The sequence below is a fragment of the Scyliorhinus torazame genome, chromosome 4 (assembly GCF_047496885.1).
Source record: "Scyliorhinus torazame isolate Kashiwa2021f chromosome 4, sScyTor2.1, whole genome shotgun sequence".
Lineage (NCBI taxonomy): Eukaryota > Metazoa > Chordata > Chondrichthyes > Carcharhiniformes > Scyliorhinidae > Scyliorhinus > Scyliorhinus torazame.
This window is the reverse complement of record NC_092710.1, coordinates 227,961,864-227,978,331: the sequence shown is the minus strand read 5'-3', so window position 1 is coordinate 227,978,331 and position 16,468 is coordinate 227,961,864.

The following is a 16,468-nucleotide window of genomic DNA, read 5'->3' as shown; positions in this document are numbered from 1 at the left end:
GCGAGGGGCATCCTGCGGGCGTCGCATGCTGGAGGGTCCGGGTCTCTCCGTCTCCCGTGGTCTCCGAGGGGCATCCTGCGGGCGTCGCATGCTGGAGGGTCCGGTCTCTCCGTCTCCCGTGGTGTGCGAGGGGCATCCTGCGGGCGTCGCATGCTGGAGGGTCCGGGTCTCTCCATCTCCCGTGGTCTCCGAGGGGCATCCTGCGGGCGGTGTGCATCTGCGGGGATGGGTGCCTGGATGTTTGGTCCTGCGATACACAATGAAGCATGCATGGTTAGACATCAGGCAGTGATCAGGTGATACGGGGGAGGGGGATATAGGGGAGGGGGGATATGGGGACGGGCTGTTGGTGGCTCACTTGCTCGTGGGGCCCCGACCTCTGCATCAGCAACCTCCCGGTCCTCAGGTCCGCCAGCCAGTTCCAGGGCCCTTTCCTCGTGTACGGTCAGTGGCTTCTCATCAGCGGGCCCTCCTCCAGTCCTCACATGCTCCCCATTGTTGTGTGCGCGCTTCTCCTGTGGGGGGGGGTGGTGGTAGCAGGGGTAAAAGGCAACAGTGTTAGGCAGGTATATGAATGCACGCCATCGGTTGCGCGTGCATTGCAGAGGTTAAGGTTAGGGCTGGATTCACTTGGGGATATGGGGGAGGGGGGATATGGGGGAGGGGGGATATGGGGGATATGGGGGATATGGGGGAGGGGGGATATGGGGGAGGGGGGATATGGGGGAGGGGGGATATGGGGGAGGGGGGATATGGGGGAGGGGGATATGGGGGAGGGGGATATGGGGGAGGGGGGATATGGGGAGGGGGGATATGGGGGAGGGGGGATATGGGGGAGGGGGGATATGGGGGAGGGGGGATATGGGGGATATGGGGGAGGGGGATATAGGGGAGGGGGGATATGGGGGAGGGGGATATGGGGGAGGGGGGATATGGGGAGGGGGGATATGGGGGAGGGGGGATATGGGGGATATGGGGGAGGGGGATATGGGGGAGGGGGATATGGGGGAGGGGGATATGGGGGAGGGGGGTATGGGGGAGGGGGGATATGGGGGAGGGGGGATATGGGGGAGGGGGGGATATGGGGTATATGGGGGAGGGGGGATATGGGGGAGGGGGGATATGGGGGAGGGGGGTATGGGGGAGGGGGGATATGGGGGAGGGGGGATATGGGGGAGGGGGGATATGGGGAGGGGGGATATGGGGGAGGGGGGATATGGGGGAGGGGGGATATGGGGGAGGGGGAGATATGGGGGAGAGGGGGTATGGGGGGGGGGATATGGGGGATATGGGGGAGGGGGGGATATGGGGAGGGGGGGATATGGGGGAGGCTCACCCTGCCTGCTCTGACGAGGTCGTTCACCTTCTTGTGGCACTGGGTGCCTGTCCGTGGTGTTAGGGCCACAGCGGTGACGGCCTCTGCCACTTCCCTCCACAGACGCCGGCTGTGGCGTGGGGCAACTCTGCGGCCGTGCCCGGGATACAGGGCGTCCCTCCTCTGCTCCACCGCGTCCAGGAGCGCCTCCACATCGCGTGACTCGAACCTCGGGGCTGAGCGACGGCTAGCCATCCAGTCGGGTGTTGCAGTCGGGTGTTCCGGTCGGGTGGGGGGGAGCTGCGCGGCCTTATGAGCCGTCACGCCGTGCAGCGCGTATGACGCTGCACGGCGTGAACCATTGCGCAAGCGCGGATCCCGTCACGCCGCTGCTAGCCCATTTCGGGCCGGAGACTATCGGCCCATTTTTATGACGTGACGCAAGTGGGATTTGCGCCGTTTTGTGCGCCGATCGGCGGACGTTCCGCCGATAACGGAGAATTTCGCCCTAGTTGTAAAATTATAGTGTTAAGTTACCCTTTGGAACTGCATTTAATATTTCTGATTGTAACCACATTGTTATGGATAGGGTTCTGGTGAAAGCCCTGTCAGTCTGAAAGATTAAGTCCATCTCTATCTCCACAGATGCTGCCTGATCTGTTGAGCATTTTCAATATTTTCTGCCTTTATTTTAGATTTCCAGCCTCTGAAGTATTTTCTTTGTGTTATGATTGGGGAATCGGGTTCTCAGAGTTGCTGAGCAAGCTAAAATAAAGGACTAATCCAAGCAACAATATCATAGTTCGTTATGATTTGAAAATGGCATTGCCATTTATTTATCCTTCCAATTAATTTAACCTGACTTTCTGACTTGTTGCTTAACTGCAAGGAGGAAATAATACATATTTAGTCCTGATATGAATTGCGTAACTGATCTCCATGTTTGTTTCTGTAAATAGAATGATGGTAGAGCCAAAGATAAATTCAGCATCAGGTGATGCTCAGCACTTCAGCCCAGAGTTATTATTCACATGCTTTCCATGGGGAGTAAGTAGAGGAATTGGGTTAAATCAAACTTGATTTGGCCAAAAACATATGAGCCCAGAGTTTCTGGTCTCCGGATCATCGGAGAGTGGCCATATGACCCAAGATGTGCGTCGGGACCCTGCGGAAGTCCCAATGTGCTGACTCGGTGGAAATTGCCTGGGAAGTGTGAACTCCCAAAAAGCAAATTCCCTGCTCACCAGGTTAGCACAGTTGCTTCATAGGTCCAGGGTCCCAGGTTCGATTCCCGGCTTGGGTCACTGTGTGGAGTCTGCATGTTCTCCCTGTTTCTGCATGGGTTTCCTCCGGGTGCTCAGGTTTTCTCCCACAGTCCAAAGATGTACAGGCTAGGTGGATTGGCCATTCTAAATTGCCCTTAGTGTCCAAAAAGGTTAGGTTGGGTTACGGGGATAAAGGGGATAGGGTGGAGACATGGGGCTCAAGTAGGGTGCTCTTTCCAAGGGCCGGTGCAGACTCAATGGGCTGAATGGCCTCCTTCTGCACTGTACATTCTATGATTCTATGACCCTCCAGAAAATTTTCAAACGCTGAATTAGAGTTGGAGACTTTAGATAGTTCCACAGTACTTACCTAAATAGTTATCCAGAAAATGTTAGACAGACAAATCCTAGTCTAATTCTTGGCTAACTACTGAACTGATAATTCACACTGAGCCTGCCCCCACCCCCTCCCCCCACCACTGACCCCTGCCCTCGACCTTTGACCCCACAAGTATTCTCCTGAACCAACCCAACTACCCCCCACATCCTGTCCAAGTCCTGACTCAAACTGATTACCCTCTTGCACAACACAACTTCCTTACCTGACCTACTTAATTGGCCCCTGACTAGGCAACCTTCCTACCTATCCACAAATTTACCCACCTGCCTCACCAACCTGCCACCCAACAACCTTAACCACCTACCACCCCATTCACCTACCACCCTAACCACCTACCACTTCACCAACCTTGTCATCCTACCTACTTACCTCAACCACCTACTAGTCCTACTACCCTATCCATTCACGCACTTACCCATTCACTAAGATTCACTAATCCTAAGCCTAACCCTAACCCAACCCTAAGCCTAACCCTAACCCTAGGGTTCAATCCCGTCCTTGGGTGACTGTCTATATTGTGCTTGCACGTTCTCCCCGTTTCTGCAAAGGTTTCCTCCTGGTTCTCCGGTTTCCTCCCAAATTATAAAGATGTGTGGGGTAGGTGGATTAGCCATGCTAAATTGCCCCTTTGTGTCCAAAGGTTAGGTAGGGTTACAGGCTTGCGAGGCAGTGGGCCTAAGTAGGATTTTCTTTCAGAGGATCGGTGCAGAACAGATGGGCTGAATGGCCTCCTTCTGTATTGTAGGGATTATATGATCCTATGGCAACTGGCATAGCCAAGAACATAGGGCTGGTTCTCCGTTCCTGAGATGAAGTGTTGACGCTGAGGCAAGATCCATGGACTTTCACGACAGCAAAACTGGTGGCGAATCTGGACCGATTCAGCGACTGTGAAGGAGCTATCACCGGCACCACGAGGAACATAATCGATTCCAATTAAAAGCGGTGTGGGGTTCGCCGGGAATATGATTGACACTCGGGAGGCTGACAAGCTGCAGCCGTGGAGACACGTTACAATCCCCACACTCACTCATCCCAGCCAACTAGATTGGATTGGATTGGATTGGATTTGTTTATTGTCACGTGTACCGAGGTACAGTGAAAAGTATTTTTCTGCGAGCAGCTCAACAGATCATTAAGTACATGGGAAGAAAAGGGAAGAAAAGAAAATACATAATAGGGCAACACAACATATACAATGTAACTACATAAGCACTGGCATCGGATGAAGCATACAGGGTGTATGTTAATGAGGTCAGTCCATAAGAGGGTCATGATGTGGAGATGCCGGCGTTGGACTGGGGTGAGCACATTAAGAAGTCTTACAACACCAGGTTAAAGTCCAACAGGTTTGTTTCAATGTCACTAGTTTACGGAGCGCTGCTCCTTCCTCAGGTGAATGAAGAGGTATGCTCCAGAAACATACATATAGACAAATTCAAAGATGCCAGACAATGCTTGGAATGCGAGCATTAGCAGGTGATTAAATCTTTAATGAGGTCAGTCCATAAGAGGGTCATTTAGGAGTCTGGTAACAGCGGGGAAGAAGCTGTTTTTGAATCTGTTCGTGCGTGTTGATGGCACTGGTTGTGCTGGAGCATGCCCAGCTGATGGGCTTGCTGGGGAATGGACACCTGGGGGGTGGCCTAGGGGACACCTGTATGACCCGTGGCCCTAAGGTCGCTGTCAGAAGGGTGCGCAGCTGCATGGCTGCCTTTCCAGCTGCGTTAACGGTGTTCCATGCCCGACCACCCAACCCCACAGCCCACCACATGGCCACCCGCTGCAAGACGCCCTGGCCCTGGCAGAAGCCCCCCGGCTGCAGCACAACTGTCAGCAAACTATGTTGGACACTTTCCGTAATCCCTCCCTCTCGCTCAGCAGCCATGACGCAGGTTTCATGATTTTTAAAAGTACAAGTGAACCGTGCCATCGGGAACTCGGCCAATCGGAGGCGGAGCATCGCAAAGGCCCAAGTGAAAACTGGTTTGGGCCCACGATTGACATGCAAACAGTGTTGACTGTATGTGTATTTTGAACCACATTGACGCCACTGTCGAGGTGACGGAGAACTGCGATTTGGAGGCGATTTTGGCATCAGGACCTATTTTCCACCCAATTGCGTTTCCCGATTTCCCTAATTTGTGAAAATAAAAAAATTGTTAACTGATGGGCAATAACAGTGAAACCATGCCTTAACACGCATCATGTACTGTAAATATGTTTGAATGCATATCCAAACAATTTCAAAGAACGGGGGATGTGACAATACATATATTGTAAAAAAAATTAAAGGTTAACAATTTACTGTAACTGCATCCGACCACCAGATTGCGATCAAGCGCATACATGTGGATCACATGATACTCTTGATTTGGGGAGAAGGAAGTTAGGCGAGATAGAGAATAGACGTGCTATCAGGAGCTCTGTAATTAGAATCATAGTTTTAATGAATCTGTAATCTTTTATATCTTAGCAAGCAAGTCAAATCTATTTAGTTCGCATGTAAATAAATGAGCTTTGATCAAAACTTAGCTTGATGTTCTTTGTGAGGCACTACACTTCGAAGCCATCCTCATTCAGAAAGCAAAGAACATCACACTGGATTCTCAAAAATTATTTTTTTAAATGAGATCAATACTTGTTATTATGCAGGTTAATCTATTGCTATCATAGCTGTGAATCTCAGTGTTCAAAGGGGCATTCATGATCTCGAGGATTTCTGTGGTATCACACTGTGAGGGTGGCAGTGGCTCCATTGTGCAGAAGGATGCTGCTGCCTGTACTGGTGTAGTGAAGTCCAAAGCCTGAAACCTTGAGATGCTCAAGGGCATGCAAGGCCAAATGCAGTCTCCCCCAGTGAAATTCAACAGCTTTCCGCCATATGTGATGTAGATACTGGAGTGGCACTGTGTCGGAGCACTAGAACTGGCAAAGGCAAGCCAGGCACTAAGGGTTGTATAGTTACGTTTGATGTGTATTACTGGAAGTGATGTTGTATACAGTTGTTAGGTTAGCACTGTTGGTTCACAGTGCCACGGTCCCGGGTTCAATTCCCGCTTGGGTCACTGTCTGTGCGGAATCTGCACGTTCTCCCCATGTCTGCATGGGTTTCCTCCGGGTGCTCCGGTTTCATCCCACAAGTCGCGAAAGACATGCTTGTTAGGAGAATTGGACATTCTGAATTCTCCCTCTGTGTATCCGAACAGGCGCCAGAGTGTGACGACTAGGGGCTTTTCACAGTAATCTCATTGCAGTGTTAATGTAAGCCTACTTGTGACAATAAAGATTATTATTATGGGATATTTTTGGTGGTGTCTTTTTTTCAGGATTTTGACCAAGGTGATGCTGTGATACACTACACACAGGGATAGCATGTTGAGGAATTCTGGAGCAATGGTAATGTGGGGATGTTTTTGGGGGACCAGAGATGGATTCTCTGCCGACAGGCAGCAATCAGAGTGATTGTGTTCTGGATGCCTCCTCCATCCTCCTGCCCCTCCCTTTTCTTCCTCCTCTTTTCTGCCGAGGGACTTGCTGAAGGCCTGATGGCAAGGGTTCATCCCTGATAAAAGCCACATTGTGTAGAACGCAGCAGACCGCCTTTAATTTAGGGAGACGCGACATGCTTTGGCTCTCCTGAGCGGTCCAGGCAACGGTACCTTTTCGAACGTTAGTAGTTTGCTCCATGCCGTTACTGTTGGTAGCAGGCTTAAATATTATTATTTAGTCTTGAATAAAAATATTTTTTTAAAAACAAAGTTGCTTGCTGTGACTCTGCCCTCCTGAGCAGACCGAGCCCCATATCTGGTGGTAGCTCTCATCAGCATGATATGTCACCCTGGAATTTCGGGTGCTTGTAACAATTAAAGAACCGATGGCTGTCTGCGCAATACAATTATTATTTTTAACATTTCACCTGACAGAGACTAAAGTCCCATTTCAGGATTTATTTCATGATGACAGTCACCAATAAAGTAGGTTAAAACAATTTTAAAACCTCTCCAGATTCCCCAGAAACTCCTATTATAAACAAGTGCTCAGCAATTGGATGTTCCATTCACGTTCTGGGAAGTATCCTAATTTAAATTGCTTCTGGACCTTAAATAGCCTGGCAAACATTTTAGCCAATTGCTTGCAGCATGCTATTTGCTGAATGACCACTTTGTGGTCAGCACATTGAACACAATGGATCTCAACCTTCAAGTTCATAATACAAAATGTTAAGCACGGTGGCACAGTGGTTAGCATTGCTGCCTCACGGCGCCGAGGTCCCAGGTTTGGTCCTGGCTCTGGGTCGCTGTCTGTGTGTAGTTTGCACATTCTCCCCGTGTTTGCGTGGGTTTCGACCCAACAACCCAAAGATGTGTAGGGTAGGTGGATTGGCCGCGCTAAATTGCCCTTTAATTGGAAAAAATGAATTGGGTACTCTAAATTAATAAAAGAAACTTCAAAATGTTAGCTTCTCAACAAATTCTCTGAGGCATTACCAGTCATCCACATTGTGTGCACCATGAGCAACAATTGGCTGTGACACATTTCTTCCATGAAGAATATTAATGCATTGATGGAAGTTTTATCATAATCAATAAGATTTTGTGCTAATATTCTGATGCTAGCCAATAAATGATCAGATTTATTGAATTCAATTTCTCAACTTGCCATGGTGGGATTTAAACTCATGACCTCCAGATAGCAGGCCAAGAGACATCTGGTGACCAGGTGGCTAGTTGTCATGTCTGACTGAATTGACACAGTGAAAGTTGCCAGGTAATTTTATCCTGAGGGCATTGCAAAAGAGCCTGTTGCTGTTTTAATCTGAACGCCACACAGACAAACACATCATTTGCCAGCAAGAATAAATGGATAGCTTTGGTGGGGAGGGTGAAATTTGATCTGGCAAGGTGGGATGGTCTCCCTCTGTCACTGGCAGGTCGGGAACAGGCGGTTAAAATGAGTGTGCTGCCACGATTCAAGGCAGGCAGGGGGTTTGGGTCTTCTGAACCTGATGTATTATTACTGGGCGGCGAATGTGGAGAAGGTGCAGAGCTGGGTCAGAGGGGTTGATTCCCAATGGGTCAGAAAGGAGGAGAGTTTGGGTAGGGGGTTGGGATTGAACGTGCTAGCGACAGCGCCGCTCCCGACGGCCCTGGGGAGATACTCAGTGAGTCTGGTAGTAATAGCTTCATTGAAAATTTGGAGGCAGTTTCGGCAACACTTCGGATCGGGGGCAGAGTCAAGGGAAATCCGACTCGGGGGAACCATAGACTTGAGCCAGGGAAGTGGGATGGAAATTTTTGGAGATGTGAGGACAAAAGAATTAGGACACTAAAAGATTAGTTTTCTTGGGGGTCGTTTTGCGGGACTGAAGGAGCTGGGAGCGAAGTATGGGCTGGAGCAGGGGGAAATATTTAGATACATGCAGGTTCGAGACTTTGCCATAAAGGAGATACAGAGCTTCCCAGGAGAGCCGGCTTCCACATTGCTTGAGGAGGTGCTGACGACAGGGGGGCTGGAGAAGAGGGTAGTATCGGTGATTTACGGGGTTATTTTGGAGGAGGAGAAGGCGCTGCTGGAAGTGATCAAGGCAAAGTGGGAGGAAGAGTTGGGAGAGGGCATGGAGGAGCGGTTCTGGCATGAGGTGCTGCAGAGGGTGAACGCCTCCACCTCGTGTGCAAGGTTGGGGCTGATACAGCTGAAGGTGGTGTATTGAGCACACCTTACAAGGGCGAGGATGAGCCGGCTCTTTGAGGGGGTAGAGGATGTGTGTGAACATTGCAGGGGGGCCCCACAAATCACATTCATATATTTTGGTCCTGTCCAAAGCTGGAGGATTACTGGAAGGAGGTTTTTAGGGTAATCTCTAGTGGTGCACGTGAAACTGAACCTGGGCCCTCAGGAGGCCATATTTGGGGTGTCGGACCAGCCGTGGTTGGAAACGGGCGCGGAGGCAGATGTTGTAGCCTCCGCCTCGTTGATCGCCCGAAGGTGGACCCTGTTAGGGTGGAGATCAACCTCTCCACCCTGTGCCCTGGCGTGGTGGAGGGACCTGCTGGAATTCTTAACTCTTGTAAAGGTCAAATTTGAACTGAGGGGAAGGATGGAGGCGTTCTATAATTCATGGTCGTTATTCATTATGCACTTTCGAGAATTGGATTACATTGAATATTAGTGGGGAGACGGCTGGGAGGGTTGGAGGGGGGAGGGACTGTATGTGTTGATGGTGACTATGTGTGTTTCCTGATTCTTTTTTGTCATTTGTTTATGTTGACATGCGGGCTAATGTTTGGGGTTTGATGGGAGGATGGGATCGTTGTTATTGATATGGGGATTGACATTACATTCGTTACTGATTGTTTATTGTTGGGTGTAAATTTGCGAGAAAATGTGAAAATGGAGGAGAATAAAAATATTTTATTAAAAAGAATAACTGGATAGCATTAAGGTTAATGGTGGAACCCTTGTTGTTGCTGTGACCGAGATTCAGGCCCAGACTTGAAGTTGAGTCAGGTGTCTTCTGTTAGGCTCAGTACCATACTCAGCACTGTATTTATGTACCAGGCAATCAGGAGAGCTTTGCTTTATTTTTTTAAATATTTAGAGTACCCAATTATTTTTTCCAATGAAGGGGCAATTTTGCGTGGCCAATCTACCTACCATGCACATCTATGGGTTGTGGGGATGAACCCCACGCTGATACGGGGAGAATGTGCAAACTCCACACGGACAGTGAAGCTTTGCTTTATGTTAAAAACATCGATTTGGCCAACCTGAATGAAAATATCATGGGCGGGATTCTCCGATCCCACGCCAGGTCGGAGAATCGCCGGGGTGGGGCGCGAAACCCGCCACGCTGCTCCAACGCCGGGCCGCCAATTCTCCGGCGACCGGCATTTACAACGGCGTTAACACTCTGCTGCTAAAACGGAGAATCCCGCCCCATGACTCAGATGTTTAAGGATATATTCTCTGAATGTAGAATACTGCCCATTAGCTGATAATAATTTTTAACGTGGTTGGAAATATTGGGCGCGGCATTCTGTGATCCTGAAGCGAAGTGTTGATGCCGTCGGAAAAGCCGTTGCGTTTCTTGACGCCGTCAACACGGTCTCAGGGTCAGCAATTCTGGCCCCTATAGGGGGCCAGCATGGCATTGGAGTGGTTCACGCCGCTCCAGCAGCTGATCCTGGTGTCAACTGGGTGCCATGGGATCTGCGCATGCACAGTGGCACCGGTGCCAATGCGCACATGTGCAGTGGCACCGCCGCCAACACGCACATGCGCAGTGGTTTCATTCAATGCGCCAGCCCCAACGCAACATGGTGCAGGACTACAGGGGCCGGCGCAGAAGAAAGGAGGCCCCTCAGCCAGAGAGGCCGGCCCGCCGATCGGTGGGCCCCGATCATGGGCCAGGCCACATCGGAAGCCACCCCCGGATTTGGACCCCCCTCTTCCCCCACAGACTGCCCCCCCGACCCTTCCACGCCGAGTTCCCGCCGGCTGAGAGCAGGTGTGGACAGCGCCGGCGGGACTCGGCGTTTTTACGACGGCCGCTCGGCCCATCCCGGGCCGCGAATCGGCAGGCCGGTCGTGTGGAGCAGCCCCCGGCCGGCGCCGCGCCAACCACGCCAGCGCCAATGGTGCCGATTCTCCGCTCTGCGGAGAATCGCATGCCAGCGTCGGGGCGGCGTGGCGTGATTCGCGCTGGTCGCAGGCATTCTCCGGCCCGGCCCTGGGCTGAGAGAATCCCGCCCTGGATGTGGGCAGGATATAGTCTGTGGATATGTGCTTAACGGATGTTGGAATTTAATATCTGCACAATGTCAAAGACATTGAATGCATGCTTGTATTCAATTGATGAGCAAAGAAGTTGGCGTAATGGTTAGCCCTGCTGTCTCACGGTGCCGAGATCCCAGGTTCGAACCCGGCTCATTGTCACTGTGTGGAGTTTGTACATTCTCCCCGTGTTTGTGTGGTTTTCGCCCCACAACCCAAAGATGTGCAGGGTAGGTGGATTGGCCATGCTAAATTTCCCCGTAATTGGAAAAAATGAATTGTGTACTCTAAATTATTTTTAAAAAAAGAAGTTGTACACACCAAGGTTTCAAATTGAATGAGATAAGCGGAAGAACTGAGCAATTGTGCTGAGATTGTAATGAAGCATCTATCCCATTTGAAAGAGGATTAATGGTATTTCAGGGCTACAAAATCTTTCTAGCACTGATGTGCATCGTAAATTTTCTACTTGTATTGTGCTGGTTCTCACACTCCATAATCATCCTCCCGTTGTCCAAATGAATCCAAATGAATGTGCAGTGCAGGATCTGTCACAACCTAACCTCATCAGCTCACCACCATCCAAATACAGCATTACAGCAGGAAGCAATGAAGAATGGAAAGTTTTTCTCTTCCCTAGCCAACAATGTAGCACTCCAGACAAAGCGATGGAAATGCTCAGCAGGTCTGGCAGCATTTGTGGAGAGAGAAACACAGTTAACATTTTCGTTCTGTTACAGACCTGCTGCGTATTTCCAACATTTTCTAATTTCATTTCAGATTTCCAACATACACAGCATTTTTGTTTTTGTGTTGACACAGCACTCCACTGCAGCTCCAGCTTTGTAAAACTGCCTTGTACTTTCTGACAGCAGGATTCGCTACAGTAGTAATTTTGTAACTCCCAGTAGGGAGTCTCGTCCATTAGGAACAGACCGAGGAAATTTGGATAATAATAATTTCTTCAAATAACTTTCTTACCATTTGGTCAGAAAACTGTTGTTCTGGACTTGCTGAAATGGCCAGTCTCAGGTGCTGGGGATGGTAGGGTGAAGTGTGCAGCATAGCTCCCAGCCAGGAATGCAAAATTTAAATATCACCCTTATATATGTACTTCGATAATTGCACAATGTAAAATAATGGGATTCCATATATATGTTAAGCAGAGAATTACCTTATTCCTGTGCTTTATTCATTTTTTTAAACAACATGTAAAGACTCAAGTAAAGGAATACTTGGATTTATGGAGTATGTTTCAGAACCACAAGAAGCTCCAAAGTGCTTTACAATCAATGGATTACTTCTCGAACGCTGACAGTATCTCATTTTGACAAATATGGCAGTCAGGATTTCCGGTGGTGGCCATGAGCGTTCGCACAAAAAGTGGCTCTCTCCTCGACACTTCAGGTTGGACCTTTTAACCCCGTCAAACGGGCACCACAAATGCAAAAGCATTCCCTTAACCCCCATCTACTATTTAATCAACCAGAATGCTGAAGAGCCACCAACCAGGCCGTAAAACCAATAAAAGCAGGGAGAGGAAAACCTCAACTCCAGAACAGAGGGACCCACGTGGAGGCTCAGAGCCGAACATGGCGGAGCCACCAGGATCGTCAATGCCGGCCCAGCAATGATGGAGAAGCTGATGGAGTTCATCACAACAGAACTCCAGAAGCATAGAGAGGCAGTGAAGGAGGACTTCATGGTGGCAATGAGGTCAGCAATAGAGGCCACCTAGGCCCCCATAAAGGAGGCAATGGATAGAATGGATAAGAGACTGGGGTACCAAGAGGCAATAGTGCAGGACCTGGAAAAGGCAGCCATGCACTAGGGGGAGCAGATCTCCTCGCTCGAAGCCGAGGTGGCAAGGTTGGTGATGACCTAGAACGTATTGAAGGTAGATGACCAAAAAAACTGGTTCTTCCGGCAGAACCTGCAGATCGTCGGGCTACCGGATGGCATGGAGGGGAGGAACCGAACAGAATTCATAGTGTCGCTGCTCGGAAAGCTAGTCGAGGGGAAGGGCTTTGTTAAGCCCCCTGGAGGTGGACAAGGCCACAGGTTGCTCTGACAGAGACCCAAGTCAGGGGAGCCACCACGGGAAATTAAAGTGACGCTCCAGAGTTTCCAGGACAAAGAACGGATCCTGAGGTGGACGAAGATCACGCGGTCGTGCAAGTGGGAAGGACACACAATTCGCTTGGACCAGGACATTGGAGCGGACCTGGCCAACCATCGGGCAGAATTCAGCAGGGCCAAAACTGCATTGTTTAAAAGCAAGGTGCAGTTTGGCATGCTGTATCCAGCTAGACGATGGGTCACATACCGGGACAAAGAATATTATTTTGATACTCTGGAGGAAGCAAGCAAGTTCGCCCAAAAGAATGAGCTAGGGAAGAAACAGTGAGGGAAAACAAACTTAATGCAGACTTTCATGATCCAGGGCGAAAGGAGTCACTGTACTTGGGGATGTGCAGGGGGGAATCAGATGGGATGGAACAAAATCATTTGTTTCCAGGGGGAGCCACTACACCAGTGAACAAGCTGGTGCTTGGGAGTAAGGGGGAGGGGGGGGGGAGTGACGCACCTCCCAGGAGGGAGGGAGCGACTGGCAGGACGGTGGGTGCAGCAACAAACCAGGGAGGACTGGGGGTGAGAGGCAAGGGAAGGGATGGGGAAAGCAAGGGAGGGGGAAGATAAGAGGGAGCGGGGAAAGGGAAGATGGGACCACAAGGGCAGAAGAGCTCAGGGAGGGGCTCCGGTGTTACTGGTAAACATATGCGCCCCAAACAGGGATGACATTGAGTTCATAAAAGAAACAATGGCAGAATTCCCTTACCTAGACTCCCACCAACTCATCATGGGGGAAGACCTCAACTGTGTGCAGGACCCAAAAACAGACAAATCCAATCCCAAAGCATGAGCCAAATCAGGAATGGCAGGAGAGTTAACCACCTTCACGGAACAGATGGGGAGGGGGAGGTTCAACCAACCGAAGGAGAAGGAATTTTCTTTCTTCTCCCACATTCACAAAGCATTCCTGAATTGATTTCTTCATAGTGGGGAAATCGGTGCGTCCAGGGGTGATAGGGGCAGAATGCTCCATGATAGTAATAGAGCATAGAACATAGAACATAGAACATTACAGCACAGTGCAGGCCCTTCGGCCCTCAATGTTGCGCCGACCTGTGAAACCACTCTAAAGCCCATCTACACTATTCCCTTATCGGCCATATGTCTATCCAATGACCATTTGAATACCCTTAGTGTTGGCGAGTCCACTACTGTTGCAGGCAGGGCATTCCGCACCCTTACTACTCTCTGAGTAAAGAACCTACCTCTGACGTCTGTCTTATGTCTATCTCCCCTCAATTTAAAGCTATGTCCCCTCGTGCTAGACATCACCATCCGAGGAAAAAGGCTTTCACTGTCCACCCTATTCAATCCTCTGATCATCTTGTATGCCTCAATTAAGTCACCTCTTAACCTTCTTCTCTCTAACGAAAACAGCCTCAAGTCCCTCAGCCTTTCCTCATAAGGTCTTCCCTCCATACCAGGCAACATTCTGGTAAATCTCCTCTGCACCCTTTCCAATGCTCCCACATCCTTCCTATAATGCGGCGACCAGAATTGCACGCAATACTCCAAATGCGGCCGCACCAGAGTTTTGTACAGCTGCAACATGACCTCATGGCTCCGAAAGTCAATCCCTCTACCAATAAAAGCTAACACACCGTACACCTTCTTAACAACCCTCTCAACCTGAGTGGCAACTTTCTGGGATCTATGTACAACCGAGATCTCTCTGCTCATCCACACTGCCAAGAATCTTACCATTAGCCCAGTACTCTGTCTTCCTGTTATTCCTTCCAAAATGAATCACCTCACACCTTTCTGCATTAAACTCCATTTGCCACCTCTCAGCCCAGCACTGCAGCTTATCTATGTCCCTCTGTAACTTGTAACATCCTTCCGCACTGTCCACAACTCCACCGACTTTAGTGGCATCTGCAAATTTACTCACCCATCCTTCTATGCCCTCCTCCAGGTCATTTATAAAAATGACAAACAGCAGTGTCCCCAAAACAGATCCTTGTGGTACACCACTAGTAACTGGACTCCAGTCTGAACACTTCCCATCAACCACCACCCTTTGTCTTCTTCCAGCTAGCCAATTTCTGATCCAAACTGCTAAATCACCCTGAATCCCATGCTTCCGTATTTTCTGCAGTAGCCTACCGTGGGGAACCTTATCAAACGCTTTACTGAAATCCATACACACCACATCAACTGCTTTACCCTCATCCACCTGTTTGGTCACCTTCTCAAAGAACTCAATAAGGTTTGTGAGGCACGACCTACCCTTCACGAAACCTTGTTGACTATCTATAATCAAATTATTCCTTTCCAGATGATTATACACCCTATCTCTTATAAACCTTTCCAAGATTTTGCCCACAACAGAAGTAAGGCTCACTGGTCTATAGTTACTGGGGTTGTCTCTACTCCCCTTCTTGAATAGGGGGGACAACATTTGCTATCCTCCAGTCTTCTGGCACTATTCCTGTTGACAAAGATGACTTAAAGATCAAAGCCAAAGGCTCAGCTATCTCCTCCCTAGCTTCCCAAAGAATCCTAGGATAAATCCCAGCCGGCCAAGGGGACTTATCTATTTTCACCCTTTCCAGAATTGTTAACACCTCCTCCTTATGAACCTCAAGCCCTTCAAGTCTAGTAGCCTGAATCTCAGTATTCTCCTTGACAACATTGTCTTTTTCCTGTACGAATACTGACGGAAAATATTCATTTAGCACCTCTCCTATCTCCTCGGACTCCAAGCACAACTTCCCACTACTGTCCTTGACTGGCCCTACTCTTACCCTAGTCATTCTTTTATTCCTGACATATCTATAGAAAGCTTTAGGGTTATCCTTGATCCTACCTGCCAAAGACTTCTCTCTTTGGGTCCTTCCTAGCTAACTTGTAACTCTCGAGCGCCCTTACTGAACCTTCATGGCTCATCTTTACATAAGCCTCCTTCTTCCTCTTGACAAGTGTTTCGACTGCCTTATTAAACCATGGTTCCGTTGCTCAAACACTTCCTCCCTGCCTGACAGGTACATACTTATCAAGGACACGCAGTAGCTGTTCCTTGAACAAGCTCCACATTTCCATTGTGCCCATCCCCTGCGGTTTTCCTCTCCATCCGATGCATCCTAAGTCTTGCCTTATCGCATCATAATTGCCTTTCCCCCAGATATAACTCTTGCCCTGCGGTATATACCTATCCCTTTCCATCACTAAAGTAAACGTAATCGAATTGTGGTCACTATCACCAAAGTGCTCACCTACCTCCAAATCTAACACCTGTCCTGGTTCATTACCCAGTACCAAATCCAATACGGCCTCGCCTCTCGTTGGCCTATCTACATACTGTGTCAGGAAACCCTCCTACACACATTGGACAAAAACGGACCCATCTAAAGTACGCGAACTATAGCGTTTCCGGTCAATATTTGGAAAGTTAAAGTCCCCCATAACAACTATAACAACTATAATCTCGGGTCATGCTCCACACTACATGGATGTGAGGTTGGAGACGGGCCAGGCCCAGAGCCCTCAATGGAGGCTGGGCACAGGCTTCCTCGCTGATGAGGTTTTTAAAAAAAATAAATTTGGAGTACCCAATTAATGTTTTCCAAATTAGGGGCA